Source organism: Haliotis cracherodii, unplaced genomic scaffold (assembly GCF_022045235.1).
Source record: "Haliotis cracherodii isolate W230 unplaced genomic scaffold, xgHalCrac1.p SCAF_7, whole genome shotgun sequence".
In the NCBI taxonomy this organism is placed as follows: domain Eukaryota; kingdom Metazoa; phylum Mollusca; class Gastropoda; order Lepetellida; family Haliotidae; genus Haliotis; species Haliotis cracherodii.
In genome coordinates, this window is record NW_027266330.1 from 38,603,941 (window position 1) to 38,622,350 (window position 18,410).

Here is an 18,410-nt window from a genome sequence, read left to right on the forward strand (position 1 = left end):
GATACACAGAAAAAAGTCAGTAGCCTGATAACGTCAGGTGGGATACGTCCACAATTTTCTGGCAGTGCCTGAACCAGTAATGTCGGCTGGTTGGAGGATGTGGTCGCTGTCGAACACGACGATCCATGACATCCCATAGGTGTTCTAAAAGGGACAGGTCACGGCAACACGTTGACGTTGTTGGCTGTGTTAGATCGGAATATGACCCAGACGACACAATGAAAATATCTTGGGTCAAGGTTGCTTATTCGGATATATATTTGATAACAAGACATGTACGTGCGCAAACAGCAGCACTCTCAACCAGACTAATGTCTAACCGCCATTCCCCCACCAACCTACATCCCATACGTCACATACATTGTATACTATCACTTAGAGCATTAAGTACCAGTTATATGTTACCCTGGCGACATCAAATGCGATCACATGCTGGGCGCTGGCAGGTTGAAAGGAGTCTCGCTCTCGCGAAATCTCGTTATACTTATGAACTAACTTTAAACAATTTAACAGCTGCAAGGCAGTTCTGTACGATTTGGGCTGTATAGGGTCTGTCGTTGTCTAGCTAATAAAGGACACCACGTGGCAGCTGTTGTAGAAATAGTAGGACAATCGGACGAAGAATGTCATCTATCTAACGCAGAGCTGTCAGATTTCTTTTAACGATGACCAGCTCCCTCGTGTCCACAAATCCCTCTCCACCCCTAAGAACCCCTCCTAAACGCAACCAGCTTCCATCAGTGAAGACGACTCTCTGGCAGTCAACGACGTAAATTCCGGGCCCATTTCAATGTCTGACGACGATGTTGCCCTGTCAATAACTGTCCTCTGTAAGGTCTGTAAGCCCTAATTCCTTGAACAAATGTTTGTCGACTAACCATATGCCCTAATGGCTGATGACGTCATTGTCAGGAAGCGATTCCGGAGATGCAAAAGTCACAAGCACCAGTCTTCATTGGGCATAGTTACCCTGGCTCTGCCCGTTTCTGGCCTGTCTGATGTCTGCTCGGTCTGTATGCAACATTGAATCAGGTTAGTTACATCAACACGAGAGCAACCAAACTTCCCAGCAATGGGTGGCTCCCACCAGTATCATAACCAGGCCCCCCTCGCGTTGTGGCATTCATGTTTTTTTTCTATCAGTGTGAGCGTCCGACATGTCGTCCGTATCATTTATATACCGTCTTTGTGCGTGTAGTTTCGGCTGCCCAAAGATGCATGTGTTGTTCACTTTTTCGCATTTTCGTTGTGTGTTTGGTTGATGTGTTTTGCATTGATTTAGTTTGAACTTGTGTTTTTAATGATTTTGAATTTCATTTCTAAAGTGGTAAAGTTTATTTAACCTTTCAATTTATAATATCGTATTCGGTACGAATGGCCCTGTCGTCTAAGGTGCCACAATTCGCTGTGCAGAGACGCGTCCCTTTGACGTTCCAGTGTTCGAATTCCAGATTCATTAAATTTGTATGCGTTTAGAACCGGCATCACTTCGGGCTTCCCTCTCACATCAAGCTGAGGCGAGCCTTTACTCGTTTCAGTGCACCTTTCTCATTCGTGTCATGAGCATTTTTCTTTTGATTTTATGGCGCTTCCCTGCGCAAAAGAATGGACAGTCATGGTATGTTGATGGCACTACTGTCTTAGTAAATACTTTAAGAAATATGCAAAACATATAGAAATCCATATGGAACTTATCAGACACAACTCCAAGATATGCACGTTTTGAACTTGTAACAAAACAACACTCAATGAATATATTAGATTCAAATGTGTCGGCACGGCTGATTTGAGAGGTTTTCGGTAGGGCGTTGAATATGAGCAAGTTGTTGACCAATGATGATTTGTGGAAAACGACAGTACAAACATATGGGAAAAAATAATTTTGGATCGCACGCTCTTGCTCATAGTTAGATTTGCTCTTGACGCTGAAAACTTTTATGGACTTGAACATGGCAGAAACATAAAGGTGTGGGAACGTCGACGATCTTAATGTGGGATAGTTTTTATACCAGTATTACATTATTTGACTCACATGCAGTGAACCAAGTTACAATATTCTACAATTAGTATCCTAATAAGTATCCCTTATTACGTGTCATCGCAATACATAACAGATAAAGAGATGTGGAGATAGGAGGTAGCCTTGTCTACAGCCTCGACCTAGATCAAATCCATTAGACATGTGAAGTGTATAAATGTTTCACCACCAAAACCATTAGCAGAAAGTTAATTCACTCATTATGTACAAATAGGGCTAAAGTTGATTGTTGTGAAAAATAGTTTTAAATGACAACTGTTAATAGAAAAAAAATTGTTTCCAAAAGCTATTAAACTCTAAACACTACGATACCGAGTTGTTTTTTACAGGTTAACGTTAGACAAATATTTTTTCAATCGAAACATTTGGTGTTCCAAAATGTAAATGATGTGTCACTAGTAAAGACTGTATGCCCACATAGGTATTTGATGTATGTAACAGAACATGTGGATATGTTTGCAAGATTGGGTATTGTCCTACTTCTCAGTAATCATACAGGTACCCTCAGCTCTAAAGCTAGGTTCGCTGTGGAGAGGTGCGTCCCTTTGCTTAGGCTTGAAAGTATCCAATGATTGTGGGTTCGAATCTCAGACTCGACCTTGATAGGATCATTGGGTCTTCAGCACCACTTCGAAAAGAGGTAAACAGGCACTACTTTAGGCTTTTCCTCCACATTAATCTGATATAAGTGAACTACTGTTTACCCTAGACCAACGTCACGCTGACTAGGTCACGGCGGGTGGTACACTAGTGTAAGGCTGTATGATGCATCCCGCATCTCACAGAGTGAGCCAGTACCATTTTCGAACCCTAGACCGTCCCCAATAATAGGACGTTTGGTCCAGCACAATAGACATGCTCAAGGGTTTGACCAATCGTCAGAGACGGACTTTTGTTTACAACATACATCAAACAGATGTACTGTAATCAGGCTGACTTTTGGCTCGCGTATTGATCTGTCCCTATCAGAGCAGCAACAACGCAAATCCAGACAGTCATTTTCCACTTATTCACCCTGAACAGCAGATGAACAGAGCGTATAGTAGTAACCTATCACCAATACAAATATCACATGTGCATAATGATGTGTCGGCGTAAATTTATGGGAGTCGTTGCGTCTCCAGACACATATGGGCCAACAATTAGAGTGAGTGAGTGAGTATGGTTTCACGCCGCTTTTAGCAATATTCCAGCAATATCACGACGGGGACACCAGAAATGGGCTTCAAACATTGTACCCATGTCGGGAATCGAACCCGGGTCTTCGGCGTGACGAGCGAACGCTTTAACCACTAGGCTACCCGACCGCCCCTCCAACAATTAGAGCTTCGATGGGGGATACATGCTTTTATCATGCATTATATCATCATTATCAGGGAGGTGAAATAAGACCAACTCGGATGTAATCCTAAACATGTTTTATTATTTCAGGTCATGGTCATTGAGAGGATACAACATGTTAGAGCCGTGGATGAAGAGACATACAGCTTCCAGCTGCCAACGTCGACGTACAAACGAACATACAACGTCGAGACGAACAATTCAATAAATGGGCTTTTAGACTCATACAGTAGAGTATCACAGCACTGAACTTCCCAACATTACATGTCACAGGAAGATAATGCTCGCCATGCTTGCTGATTTCATCACGCAAGTAGATGGCTAACAGTGAGCAAACAAAAATATATATGTTTGCAAAAAATATACTGGCATGAAATGTGAAAAAGTGTGCACTCCACGTCAAACGTTTTTAACCGGTGTTGACGATTTTATGTCACAATTATATAACTCATTACTGTTTGAATGCAGACCTTACCACACTGCATTTGTAATAACAATATCTTTGTTTTTGAACATTAAGATTAGATCCAAGCATTATCATATAACCTTGTCACCGGTCACGTTGTTCAAAGCTTTTAGCTCCTCTTCTTTTGCTTTCATTTTCCTTGCATCCTTCCATCTCCTTGTGGGGGTTTCTGCGAGAAGGAAGATGGATGAGGCGATGGCTGAGGCACCCATTAGATTGAAGGACGCGTAGTATGTCCCTGTGATGTCCCTCAAAAGTCCTTGAATATATCAGCAAATTCACATTTTGCAACATATCAATATTTGGATCGAGTGAATGTTGCTAACGTTTAAGTATAAATGTACGACCTATATCATAAAGTCATTGACAGACATTGTCAAGTTGGAAGAACATGAATGGATGACACGCTGTTTTATGGATAACTACTTCTTTCATTCTGTGTAGCTTTCGGGCTACTTCTTGCCCCTTTATCAGGTAATATTGATCAAGAGTAAGTGTCATGTAGACCTACATCATATCATGCTGGAAACAACTGACATTGACACTGGCATATTTACAAACATGGCTGAAATTTTGTAAAGGAAAGTTGTTTCTATAAAAAAAACTACTTACCCAGCACGGGGTTCATTATAGCAAGGGAGACGCCATGGAAGACCTGTACAAAGCCAAGAGCCTTGGGGAAAGTCTCGATGTCAAGAAACTCAACCATCACCACAGCATTCATTGCTTGAAAGCCACCGGAAAACATTCCGAAGAGCACAACATACACAATGAGTAAATCGTATGTGACGTAAAGTTTTGTGAACTGGCACATCATACCCGAAGCAAACATGAACAGTGCGAGCAAATTCTGCGCCCTGATTTTACCTGATTCAACTATTACTCCTGATAGAAATCGACTGACACAGTCCACTGCAGCATATATCGTGATAAGCAGGGCAGCATCCATATCAGTAAACCCTGCTTCTTGTACCATTGCTGGGAGGTAGGAATCAAACAACGTAACAGCAACTACCCCGAAGAAGTTGAAGAAAGCAATCAGCCAAAATTAAATCTTTTGAATGCCGAGAAATCCAGAGTGCGCGTCACTCTCTTACAACACGAAGCCTTTTTCTCTGTTACTTCTTCTATGTCGGCAGCGTTCCAATTGAGGCTCCTAGTTGAGCAAATGTTAATGTCAGCATTGCTAGCATATTTAAGAACACTTGACTGTGACAGTGTGTCGATGATCCCTCCAATGTAGCTTGGAGATGCATGAGAGCTGTTCTCGGAAATGTTGGAGTCGCTATGAGTGTGTTTAACATTGGGGAATTCACTGGTAAGAAGGCTCTCCTCTGTCTTGACCTCCTTCTGTCTAATTGGGGCCCGCCTGTACAACAGGGCAAATATAAGAATTTCCATTTGTATGGCCCCGCTTATTAGCATTGTTCCTCGTAGTCCGTACTGTGTCAGAAGGTATCTGATGATCTGGGGTATGGCCATTCCCCCAATGCTGACTCCACAGCTGCTGATTGCTTGACCAAGGGCTCCCCTCTTGTCAAAATACTGCCCAACGATGACCAGACCGGGACCAAAGAGTAAAGCTGAACCCATTCCTGCAATTAATATCTGTCTGGTCACTGGTCAGTAGTTCATCAACATTGTCATGGTCGTTACAGGGTAATGTTCGAGAAATGACTATTTTTCAATTTTCATAATGAAGTGGGATATTTAATAACAAGATGTAATCCAACATAATTATGACCTTGTACACCTTGGAGCTCACCTGGCAGGATACTCTGAGTGAAGATGAGGTATTCAAGGTTCATGGCAAAAAAGCTGAGCATGCCACCGAGGGACATTAAGATGCCGCCAAGCAGACACGTAAACCGGATGCTGAACTTCACCAGGAGGAAATTGAGTCCAATCAAAGCTGAAATGGTTAATAAATGGGACATTCAAGATGACATGATGAAATGGATGAATACGATATCCATGCTCATTACCAAAAATCAGTCGGAATGGTTAGAAGCAAAAATATTTATTTACATCAAATTAATGCGTTAGGAAAGCACAATGTTGCTAGGTTGTCACAAGAAGGATGCTAAATATCGTTCGACCCAGCAACCATACGACCACAGGCTCCCCGATATATATTGAAGTTAATGGTAATCAGTGTGGTTTACTCATGGAAAGCATGCCTGTACCATTCCAATGTGAACTTTACAACGCAACTATGGCATTCAGATGTACCCAGACACAGACAAGAAATGCATCCATAAAACATGATATAATTTGTCTTGGTTCCTTCCGATGCTGGCAGCAATGATTCAGGGTGACCAGTAAAAAACACACATCTGCACCAGACACACCAGTGATTGACATTATCGTCATACAAGGCCGGGGTACGATGACAACCAATCCACCAATTCACCAAGCCCGACTACCATGTACGCGTCACTTACAACAAGAATAGGTCAATTGAGAATGTACATACCTGTTAGACTATATGCTGCTGAATACATCCCCATGATTAGTGACGTCACAGACGCTGGGGCTTTGAATTCCTCCAGAAATTCCACGAATAGGATGCCAAAAGACCGGTACATGCCTATTTGAATCAGATTGATCCAAAACGTGGCTGTTTGATGAAAACATGGAAGCAATGATATGGTGGGTGGTGTTTTTGCTGGGGAAGAGGTCACAGAAATATGATACAATATCTTATTTCAATTCCAGATACGTTTTGTGCAGTACGTACTATCAACATAAGATATACATTCGTCAATGAATCAACTGTCATTATTTGAATATACAATGCCTTGAATGTGGTCATATGTAGCATTTGTTACATTTGGGATAACACTTTCTTGGTCAAGTTCAAATGATAGTACTTTTGGGGGTCGAGTCCCATCCTGGATTCGAACACACTCCCAGAGTGAGGCACCTAATCGGCTGCACAGAAAGTCAGCGATCTAACCCACTCAACCACCGAGGCTTCCACAAAACTGGTAGTCAGATAACTGTAGAATAGATCACGTACCTTGTGCATTCATAATGTATTCGACCGCCTCCGTGGTCTAGTGGTAGAGCGTCCGCCCGGAGAGCTAAAAGGGGCTAAAACAAGGACTGGTCGGCCCGGAGTCAGTATACTGTGTCTGAGTGAGGTATTCATGTTAAACTGTGGCATGGTATCTCAGTGAGCTAGCTCTTTTAATCGGCATCAGTCCGGACTAGTACATGCAGCCACATAAACACACACACGTACATGCATGTCGCTATATAAGTGCAATAATCTCGGACGCGACGTCAAACCCCGTATTCACCTCACCTCACCTCATAGTGTATTCACAAGGCATTGTGTGTTCACAGGTTTCTGCCATGGCAGCATTGCTAATTTACACTTATCACAGGGGTACATAAAGTACGTGATTTAGACTAGCATTAATCGGACTTTAATATTTGTGGAGGCCACGGTGGCTGAGTTGGTTAGATTTCGTATGCTGGCGATCAGGTGCCTCACTCTGAGAGTGTGACTTCGAATCCTGGAAGGGGCTCAACCAGAAAAAATACCATAATTTGTACTTTACCAGGAAAGTGTTACCCGAAATAGAACATTTGTTACATAATTATTTGAGTTTGCTTTTTGAAATTTGGTGCTGTGTTATTTATGGTGAGTATATCGATCCAGTTTGAAACCATAGAATAAACGTATTCGCGATTCAACTCACCAAATACAATAACCCATGCCCACCCACGATCTATGGGTAGTTTGTTTTTGGTCTTTTTACCACCATCGTGTTCTTCGGAGGCTGCCTCTCCGTTCTGTTCGTTGTCCGTCATTTTTCAGCTAGCAGGGTCTGAAAGAAAGAAAATATTTGATGAAGACAAATTTCAATGCAGGAAAACGTGTTACATGTATATGTTACGCTGAGAGACTATAGTAGATTGTATGTTGCACTTCTATTTTACTTCTTTTAGTATTGTTCCCTTTATTCATTACCGAATTATACGGACATTATATGTTATTAATGAGACAGTGTGTGTTTGTATGTGTCATACCTAGCCCAGTACACGATAAAGGATTGTTTCATCGACACGTTCAAATAAGTCCCTACGTATCTGATTTTTCATTCATATGAGCCTACAATGGGCGGTCATTTGGTCAAAAAATACAAAAGTAGGCAATAACAGTCAAATGTTACGAATAAAGAACGAATGTTACAAATAAAGATAATTATTTATATACGAATAATAAATTCAGAATACAAATCCAATGAACAACTGGCAAACAACAGACGTCATTTGTAAAGAAAGAACAATGTAAACTGATGAATGCCAGTGCACACAAAGGTGCCTTAACTGCTAAAGGACAACGTTGACAATACAGAACCCAAGATGACGGGACTATTTGTAAAACATTCAGTTTAATCGGCTTGTTTCGCCGTGTATATGATAAATACAGATATGCTGCAGATATACTTTTGTCCTTTATTTCAACTTTGTATGTTTTTACCGAATGACCGCCCATACCCTATACATTGTCAGACCATTCATTCTGGACCCGTGAAGATTCCGGGGTAGATTAGGTTTTCTGCAACCCATGCTTGCCGTAAAAGGTGACTATGCTTGTCGTAAAAGGTGACTAACGGGATCCGGTGGTCAGGCTCGCTGACTTGGTTAATGCATATCATCGATCCCAATTGCTTGGATCGATGCTCATGATGTTAATCACTGGATTGTCTGGTCCGGACTCGATTATTGACAGACCGCCGTCATATAGCTTGAATATTGCGGAGTGCGGTGTTAAACAACAAACAAACAAAACAATTCATTCTGTACACACATTTCATCCATGCCTTTAGAAGAGATGCATGTTTTAAGACTGTAGCATGTGCACATTCTGCACAAAACCACACCCGGGAACCCAGTGGGCATTCCAAAACGATAATGAATGCTGTAGATGCGTTTTCGTATATATTATAGTGGGTTTGTCCAACACATGAGTGTTGGACCGTGAAAAAGAATGGATTTAACATTTGTATGTTGGGAGGGGAAACCGAGGGAAGCATGTCCTAGACGCTTTCTACATTAACGTCGCGTCCAAGATTATTGCACTTATATAGCGACGCGCATGCACGTTTATGTGTGGCTGCTTGTACTAGTCCGGACTGATTTATAGTGCTACCACACTGAGATACCATGCCGCAGTTTACCACGAATACCCCACTTAGACACAGTATACTGACTCCGAGCCGACCAGTCCTTGTTTTAGCCCCTTAATGCCGAGCGCCAGACAGGGTAACAACAAGTACGATTTTTTAACGTCTTTTGGTATGACGCGGCCTGGGATCGAAACCCGGACCTTCCGCTCTCCGGGCGGACGCTCTACCATTAGACCACGGAGGCGGTCTTTCTACAATGGTACATACTAGTGCATGGGTATGACGCTGATGTAAGGATCATAATAACAGAGAATCTGGGATTCGAACTTATGGTCGTAGGATGTAAATGTCATAAACACATAACGTTACCAACCAGGTATTAATGGACAAACCTCTATTAACGGACAGATTTCGCGCTCGACAGTACGTTAACTACTGAAATATAGATATTACTATGTGCGTCTCAAAATGAACACTTCTCGTGACCGGTTGGTGAAAACTGAATAAAAACAGGGTGATTTCGTTTCAAAGACACGCCGAATGAGTGTTACCATGTTTACACAGGATGTTAGATTTTAGCAATGGCTTACTACGGCTTACGGCAGTGACCCCACTTACAGCAAGGATAAGGAGGGTCGGTTAGCGAGAGAACGAAGAAGAAGAAGAAGGTACATGGCATATCATACTGCATGGTTACCTTGCCTCATAACAGCGGAGCAGTCTCGGCACATGGGTCTTATGCGGTGAGCAGAATGGCTTATTCTATACACACGACTGATATTTCAAGGAAATGGCGGGATACAAAACACAGCGAACTAACAACAGATGCCAGATTGCCAAACGGAAAATGTATGCATGTATGCATGTTGAATTTGCAATGATATCCGCCATGATGTTTAACGTCTCCATACATTAGTCAACATTAAACCTGCTACGTGAAACAAAAATGTGCATATCACCACCTTTACTGACTCAAGTGCAATCGATGAACCTTTTTCGAATTTATACCTTCCTGAGAAGCTTGCAATTTCTGGTCAACAAGCCGTTTCTTCAGCCAGGAGGTTTCGAATGTGTACATTTGAAACCTCGTAGTTGCTATTACAGCTTTTAATTCCATTCTTCTGTGTTAAAATGATAATGATGTTAATATGATAAACGGGAAGCCGTAAAGGTCAAAATATTCAATATAAATGGGTTGGTGTTTTGGGGGGTTTTTAAATATGGACATATTAGTAGGACCGGTAATTGCGTGTTATCAGCTAGTGTTGCATCTCATGTTTTTTCACGTTAACATGAAAAAAACATAAACATTATCGGAGTGGCATTGTTGCCTGTTTGTCGTTTATAAATGTAACATAAAAAAATCGTGCACACTGTGCATTATTATGATTTCGTGATTTTTACAGCTTCTGACATTGTTTCTGTCGGTATCGAACCTGGGTCTACGGTGCAACGGAGTATCGGCCCTTAGGAATGGTATTGATGTGAATATGTCTTCCTTACCCATTTTGCGTTACACATATCATGCTTAATGAAACATGATCACTGTCAAGCAAATACTTGCTCATAATTCCCACTAAACATATAACCCTACATCAACATTGGAAGCGGAACAAAATGCCCACAATGATACACACACCAACTGCTGATACGTAAAGAGAGCGACAAGTTCAAACCAGTCACTGTCGGGCTGAACGGGGCTGCATCTCGGCGTGGTGTATGTTTCAACGTAAGTATTGTGTGCTTGGGGCCCAAATGCCCACAACACACCTGCTTTTCAAACTCCTATTTACACAGGCGTCATGACTTTTGTCAATTTATGCCATAGTTTGCATGGTGACTCACTTTCCCAGACTGTAGGGGGTGCCACGGGTGGCCCAGTCGTCTAAGGCGCCGCGATTCGCTGTGCAGAGTTGCGTCCCTTGGGCACGTCAGAAATCTATGATTGTGGGTTCGAATCCCGGTTCGCCCCGATTATGTTTCTAGGTTTGTCAGCACCACACCCGTACCTGTGGGTTTTCCGAAGTGGTAAACGTCTGAGACCAGCATCACATCGGGCTTTCCTCCCACATTAAGCTAACACCCCGTGATATAACTGGAATACTGTTAAAAGCGGCGTTAAACACAACTCACTCACTCTCACTCTCACTCCCAGTCTGTAGGTGCAGTCATAAGTTTGTAATGTGACTACAATCATGGAAACACGGACTTCAGTGAGTGATTATTGTTTTACGCCGCTTTTAGCAATGTTCCGCAATACAAGGGTGGAGGCACCAGAAATGGATTCACACCCATACCCATGTGCGGATTCGAACCATTGCCATTGGACGCGTATCCACTTGTCTACCCTTCGCGACAACAAGGGTTACAGTAGATACCGATAAAATCAATAAAGACGGAAAATCGACCATAACGTATTCCGTTATATTGTGTGTTTTGTATAACAATTACAGTCTCTAATGAGTGCGAAGACATGGACTTCGAACTTCTTTTCACTCGGCCTAAAAACTCAATACGGGGGTGTTTCTACTGCCGGTATGCTTATATACAGGGGAGATTGGCCACAATGAATTGACTGGAAAATGTAGGTGGAAACATACGCCTATCATTTGCTACTTTCTATATTCATACACATGGTGTTTGGCTACTAATACCGATGATCCTCCGCCGTGTACGACTAACACGACCCGTGAAGATCCGGGTTGAGAATAGGTCTTCAGCAACCCATGCTTGCCATAACAAGCGACAATGCGTATCGTAAGAGGCGACTAACGGGATCGGGTGGTCAGGCTCACATGGTTGATGCATGTCATTGTATCCCGCCGTCAGAAAATCCTTATTTGCACAAAATCATTCCGTTGGTTTGAAATTTATATGGGTGCCCCGTGTGGTCCTACGGCGTGTACGTACGAGTCCCTGAAATGAATACGGATGACTCAAGATGACGAGACCTATAAAATGGACCCCAAGTCGACAGACGTATAGCATATGAACTATTTCATATTCAACAATGTTCTCTCTTTTGAAAACTATTGTTTCTAATTTCGACTTAGGAATGCATTTTTTCGATTATCCAGACGTGTGCATGTTCTGCAGTCAAGGTGTAGGACTAGACCTGGCATCAATATCAATACAGATGCCTCAAGTGGCCCTGAGACTAACAGGGGTGACCCTACGTTGCATGGCCCTCCTCTGTAAATGTCTCCCGTTCATGTATTAGCTATATTGCTGTCGGTCTGAACGGTGCGGTAACTGTAATGATAGCGTAGAAGACGAGATCCATGTTTTGTTTCACTGCGTATTATATGATGATATCAGGGCAACTCTTTTTAATGAACGTATTGCTAAATCTTATAATGTTTTAGATATACCTGATATCGATAAACTTTGTTTAATTTTCAGTGACTCCAGTGTGTGTTTTATACTTGCCAAAGTCTGCCTTTAATTCTTAATCGTAGAAAAAATCTTTTAAATGGATAACCTTTTACTATATCATCTTTTTATCATTTATGTATAAATTCTGTGATAATTCGTCTCTCATAATTCTATTGAATGGTTCTGTACATTTTATCTATGTCAAGTTGTACAAAGCTGTTTTATGTATGTACAGGGGTGAGACGTTAATAGACTATTGTCTGTCTGTCTGTCCCTTCGCAAAGCCTAAACCAGTGAGTCATGTGAATGTCAGTCGTTATATGCAGAACGCTGTCATCATTGCATTATGTTTCTATCAATTCAACATTACTACGTCGATGACAGTCGATCAGCCGAGAACCTCATTGTATTTCAGAGTGTACAACATCACACACACATAGTCTGGGTAATATGATCGCACTATGCATGAAAAATATAATGCACAAGCTATCAAAATGATAATAGCGATATACTCCACAACAAAAAAGGTGTTATCTTTAAGTCTTTAAGTAAAAGGTACCATTTACAGTATAAAAAAGCAACATATCAGCCCATTAAAACATAAACTGTATAATATATATGTGTAGCCTTATTAATAACAATCACTTTTTGTAAATTAATTTGATATGTAATACGAAAATGACTATATTTTATTTCATTATAGTTTTTCAATATTTTGTCCATCTAGGAGTACTGGTGTTTTAAAACTTTCCGATTAGTGCACGCTATACTTTCTATATGACACAAAGCTACATGTACAATAAGTAGGTTGTTTGACCCTATATAGTGAGTGAGTGAGTCTGGTTTAACGCCGCTTTTAACAGTATTCCAGTCATATCACGGCGTGTCAGCTTAATGTGGGAGGAAAGGCCGAAGTGATGCAGGTCTCAGACGTTTACCACTTCGGTGAAACCCACGAGCACGGGTATGGTGCTGACAAACCTAGAAACATAATCGGGGCGAACCGGGATTCGAACCCACAATCATAGGTTTTAGGCGTGCCTAAGGGACACCACTCTGCACAGCGAATCGCGGCGCCTTAGACGACTGGGCCACCCATGCCTCCTGGCCCTATATAACTAGTGTCCATCATAAGATATTGGTCATATAGGTATTGGCAGTACTGATGACCCGAAAAGGCACATCTTTAAGCATGAACGTTTCAGCAACATTGTCAAGTTCACCCTTCGATTGATCATACTATTTATTTTAATGTATGTCTTTTACAAACAAAAAATGTTCTTCTTTAGAAATTACAAACACACTGGTTAACATTCGGCGGTGTGTATGGGGTGCGGGGTGGAGGAGCCGGCCAATATGTTTTTCACAACTTTCTTTTCAGACCATAAACATCTGCAGCGAACCCTGAGGCATTTTTCAAAATCCCAGCACTCACTAGCAAATCAAATGTTCGGTCCCTCATAAAGGACATTGCGGTGTATTGAATTTCTCTGTAAACCTCGGGGAAAGGTTGACGATCGTTGCTCAAGCGATCAGCCGGGGTTGAGAACCTGGCCTGGCGATGAGAAAGTCGGTGAGGGAGACTTGCCGCAAGTCTTCGTTAGCCCATTTCTCTCTCTGTACACACCCCACTGACACATTTCGTACGGCGTAACATTTGTGGCTTGACACGCATGCCTGGGTAGCATTACTCTTTCGGTTGCACAACCGTATACACAATACATGTCACTCCTGTCCTTGTCGTGACCCTATGCAGGAAATACTTTGTGCGGCACCTAACCCACATGGAACTTTAATTTTCTCGTATACGGAAAATAGATTGTAGGTGGTTAAAAGAAAGTACACGTGAATTCAAACTGATATACATCTGCATGCGACAAGGTAGACACAATTTATGGATACCAACGTTCATACCTTATTATACTTTAACAGCAACGTTTCGGTATAGAACCTTATACCGTTGCAGGGATTATCCTCGAAATTGTTTCTGTCAGAGAAAATCTCCCTTGGTCCGAAAGCAAGATGTTTTGGCGTGTGATGAGATTTTGCTAAATATCAGAGATATTTCGTCTTCGGTATTTGTGACTCGAATTATGTAGCAATTCATGTCACATGATTATATAGATATATCCTCGCATATCCTATTTCCGAATATGAATGATTCCATTGCGATTATTTCAAATATGTGAATATTTTTGGATTATGTGCATTGTCAGCTGAAATCAAATGTCAATTACATTATTATTATGTATTTCTGTCCATTGTCGACTTAAGGGGGAATTATAAGCAAGTACAATTACATTTCGTTCAGCAGACGCGTTCTCAACCAAGACTGAATATCTTATCTTGTACGGCTGGGATGCCTAAATATAGAATCTAGGGAATGTCGATGTAGAATTGTAGCTTATGATATTATTTAGCATGTCTTTTCGTATTGTACATTGAATATGAATGACAGAAATGAACTATTTGAAATCATTTGTGATGTGATAGATGTCTCTACATTTTCAAGACTATGTAGTGAGGACGATGACATAATCCTATCTGTACTACTTGGCGGTATGCCTGAGTGTGTTAGCTCTTTATCTCAAAGTCTAGGGGATGACCTTATGATTATTGTGTCAAAATAATGTAGGAAATGGCTGTATCTGTTACAAAACAGTTATAAGAATGCTTGATTGTCATTTCTCATAATATTGTTAAATTGTACTTCTGTACAGCTCTGTAATTATACATAATATAATATTATGATATGTATCTTCAATATCTGGAGGAAATAAAGAATATCTATCTATGGTGGGTGAAGTATTCACTGTACCTTTTTGCATACATGAGAGAGATCAACATGAATGGGCTAGATAACACCAAGAGAAGGATGATGAATGTCAACACGGTACACAATTATATATGGTGGGTGAAGTATCCACAGTACCTATTTGCGTACACGAGAGAGATCAACATGAATGGGCTAGATAACAACAACAGGATGATGATGTTCAAACAACAATGTGGCCAGAGAACACATGATGAGGATGTCAGGCAAACAGGATGACATTGTGCCAGATTTAGTTTACATAGGCGGAACAATTCGGAAATTGAGAACTACTACGTCATGGGTTCATAGTAGGTGAATGGGACGAAACTGCCTCGATCTCCTTTGGTTGGTTGGTTGTTGGTTGGTTTGTTGTTTAACGCCGCACTCAGCAATATTCCAGCTATATGACGGCGGTCTGTAAATAATCGAGTCTGGATCAGACAATCCAGTGATTGATATCATGAGAATCGATCCATGCAATTGGGATCGATGGCATGCATCAACCAAGTCAACGAGCCTGACCATCCGATCCCGTTAGTCGCCTTTTACGACAAGCATGGGTTGCTGAAGACCTATTCTTTGTCAACCGTCTACTTCTAAGAAATGCCAAACAATTGGATATACTTGCATGGCACCCACTCAACATATTTTACAGGAACAATAATTGTAGTCGCTGAAGAAACAATGGAAAATATAGGGTAGTATCTGTTCAGTGAAGCCTATGTTCACCACGCAGGTCTGTAGATGAGCCCATGTTGGTACATGTTTGTTTGTTGTTTAACGCCGCACTCAGCAATATTCCAGCTATATGACGTCGGTCTGTAAATAATCGAGTCTGGATCAGACAATCCAGCAATTGATATCATGCGCATCGATCCACGCAATTGGGATACAATAACATGCATCAACCAAGTCAGCGAGCCTGACCACCGAACAAATTAGTCGCCTCTTTCACAAGCATGGGTTGCTGAAGACCTATTTTAACACGGATCTTCACGGGTCTGTAGTTACTGAATATAGTGTACACATTCACACAACATACACCAACCTGATTCACACAGTACTTCATTGTTTTGTTTGTTTGTTGTTTAACGCCGCACTCAGCAATATTCCAGCTATATGACGTCGGTCTGTAAATAATCGAGTCTGGATCAGACAATCCAGTTATTGATATCATGAGCATTGATCCAGGTATTTTGATTACAATGAAATGCATCAACCAAGTCAGCGAGCCTGGCCACCTGACCGCCTCTTACACAAGCATGGGTTGCTGGAGACCTATTTTATCCCGGATCTTCACGGCTCTGTAGGTACGAAGTATAGTGTACACACTACCACAACATACACCAACCCGATTCATACAGTACTGAACTGATGACCGCACTGAACTGATTGAGTGAGTAAGGTGTTTATCAACATTCTAGCAGACACTTTAACCGCTGAGCATTTCGGTCATCATGTTGTAGTTTAAATATGTCCCAGTGTTTGTGAGTGAGTTGAACGTGAAAAGGACTATGTTTCAAGCTTTGGTTCCCATTTTGCATATAGTACAAGACATTGAAATTAGACATTGTATCTGTGTATTTCGGGTAACTGTTAACCGCAAGTCTGATATATCCAATACAATTGTTTTTAGTTTGAAGTCAAACAAAGTGGTGTTCAGTGACTAAATAAAAAATGTGCCAGTCAGGTACTGACATGTATAGTCCCTGAAATCATTTATTACACAATACATTTCTCTATTTATTGTTCCTGGTGCTAATTACATGTATGGAATAGAGTTTGTTAGGCTTGTTCTTATAATAACCTGGTTGGTTACCCATGCTTGTCTCGGGATCGGTTGGTCAGGCTTCCTGACGTGGTTGGTGCATGTATAATCGTATCCCAATTGCGTAGATCGATGCGCATGATGCCAATCACTGGATTGTCCGGTCCAAGATAGATTATATACAGTCATATATATGAATATTGCTTATGCGAGGTACAGAGTGTGTTTACCTCCTGCACCATGACTGAGGAGCATGCATGCATGATGCCAATCACTGGATTGTCCGGTCCAAGATAGATTATATACAGTCATATATATGAATATTGCTTATGCCAGGTACAGAGTGTGTTTACCTCCTGCACCATGACTGAGGAGCATGCATGCATGCATGCATGCATCCATCCATCCATCCATCCATACATCCACCCATCCATACATACTCCACAGTCATGGTGCAGGACTACAAGCACCCGTGACGTGCCATACCGAGACTCTTCAATGAAGAGCAGATGTGTATTGCTACATCGTGTGATTGTATCCGTTGTTCACCTGTGTCTACGATATTTTAGGTCAAGACGTTTATGTAGTCCGTGTATTGTCATTGTAAGTTCAACTTCTGAATAAGACATACATAAATACAAGTAAAAAGGTAAATACCTGTACCTGGCATAAGCAATATTCTGATAAATGACGACGGTCTGTATATAATCGAGCTTGGACCGGACAATCCAGTGATTGGCATCATGCGCATCGATCTACGCAATTGGGATACGATGACCTGCATCAACCACGTCAGGAAGGCTGACCAACCGATCACGAGACAAGCATGGGTTGCTGGAGACCAATTCTAACCCGGATCTTCACGTTTATTTCTTGTTATTACATTAAACAGTTTATCTCTAGATCTCAGAACATGAACTATTTAATGACAGATTCTGATGATTGTAAGCGTAGTCTGGAATAGAACTAAAAGCGATACTGAACCAGACGAATATAATGTATGGTGACGGGTTGATACCAGTGTATACAAAGGGATAATGGCTTTGAATGGTGTCGGCATATTTCCACAACGAGTTATGTACCAACCGGTATTTTAGCCTATTTACAAAACGGTTATTTGACATGTGATGCGGATCTGATAAAGGCTGTCTTGCGAAACTTTCGTATCAATTGGGACAACGTTGGATCCGTATTCTGATGCGCAAATGAATGTCCTCGTTTTTCCGTTTTACGAAAAATCGGTACTACCATTGTTCTTCATCAGACAATTATACCACAAGGACTGGGCAAACGAACACTGTCATACCTTCATGTCCGTTACATAATCTTATGTAATGAGCTCTATGCGATGAATATAAGCCCACGATGCATTACAATCTTTGACTCACGGACAAAACTGCTCTGACATCACGCGGGTAACAAGTACAAGCCACAAAGGGGACGTGAAGAGTTGTCTCCCTTAA

At 41.5% G+C, this 18,410-nt stretch overlaps 1 pseudogene; it reads right to left on the reverse strand.

Annotated features, from left to right (window-relative positions):
- Window positions 1–3,475: 3,475 nt before the first annotated feature.
- Window positions 3,476–18,347, reverse strand: LOC139447125 (monocarboxylate transporter 12-like; annotated as a pseudogene).
- Between the last annotated feature and the right edge of the window lie 63 nt (window positions 18,348–18,410).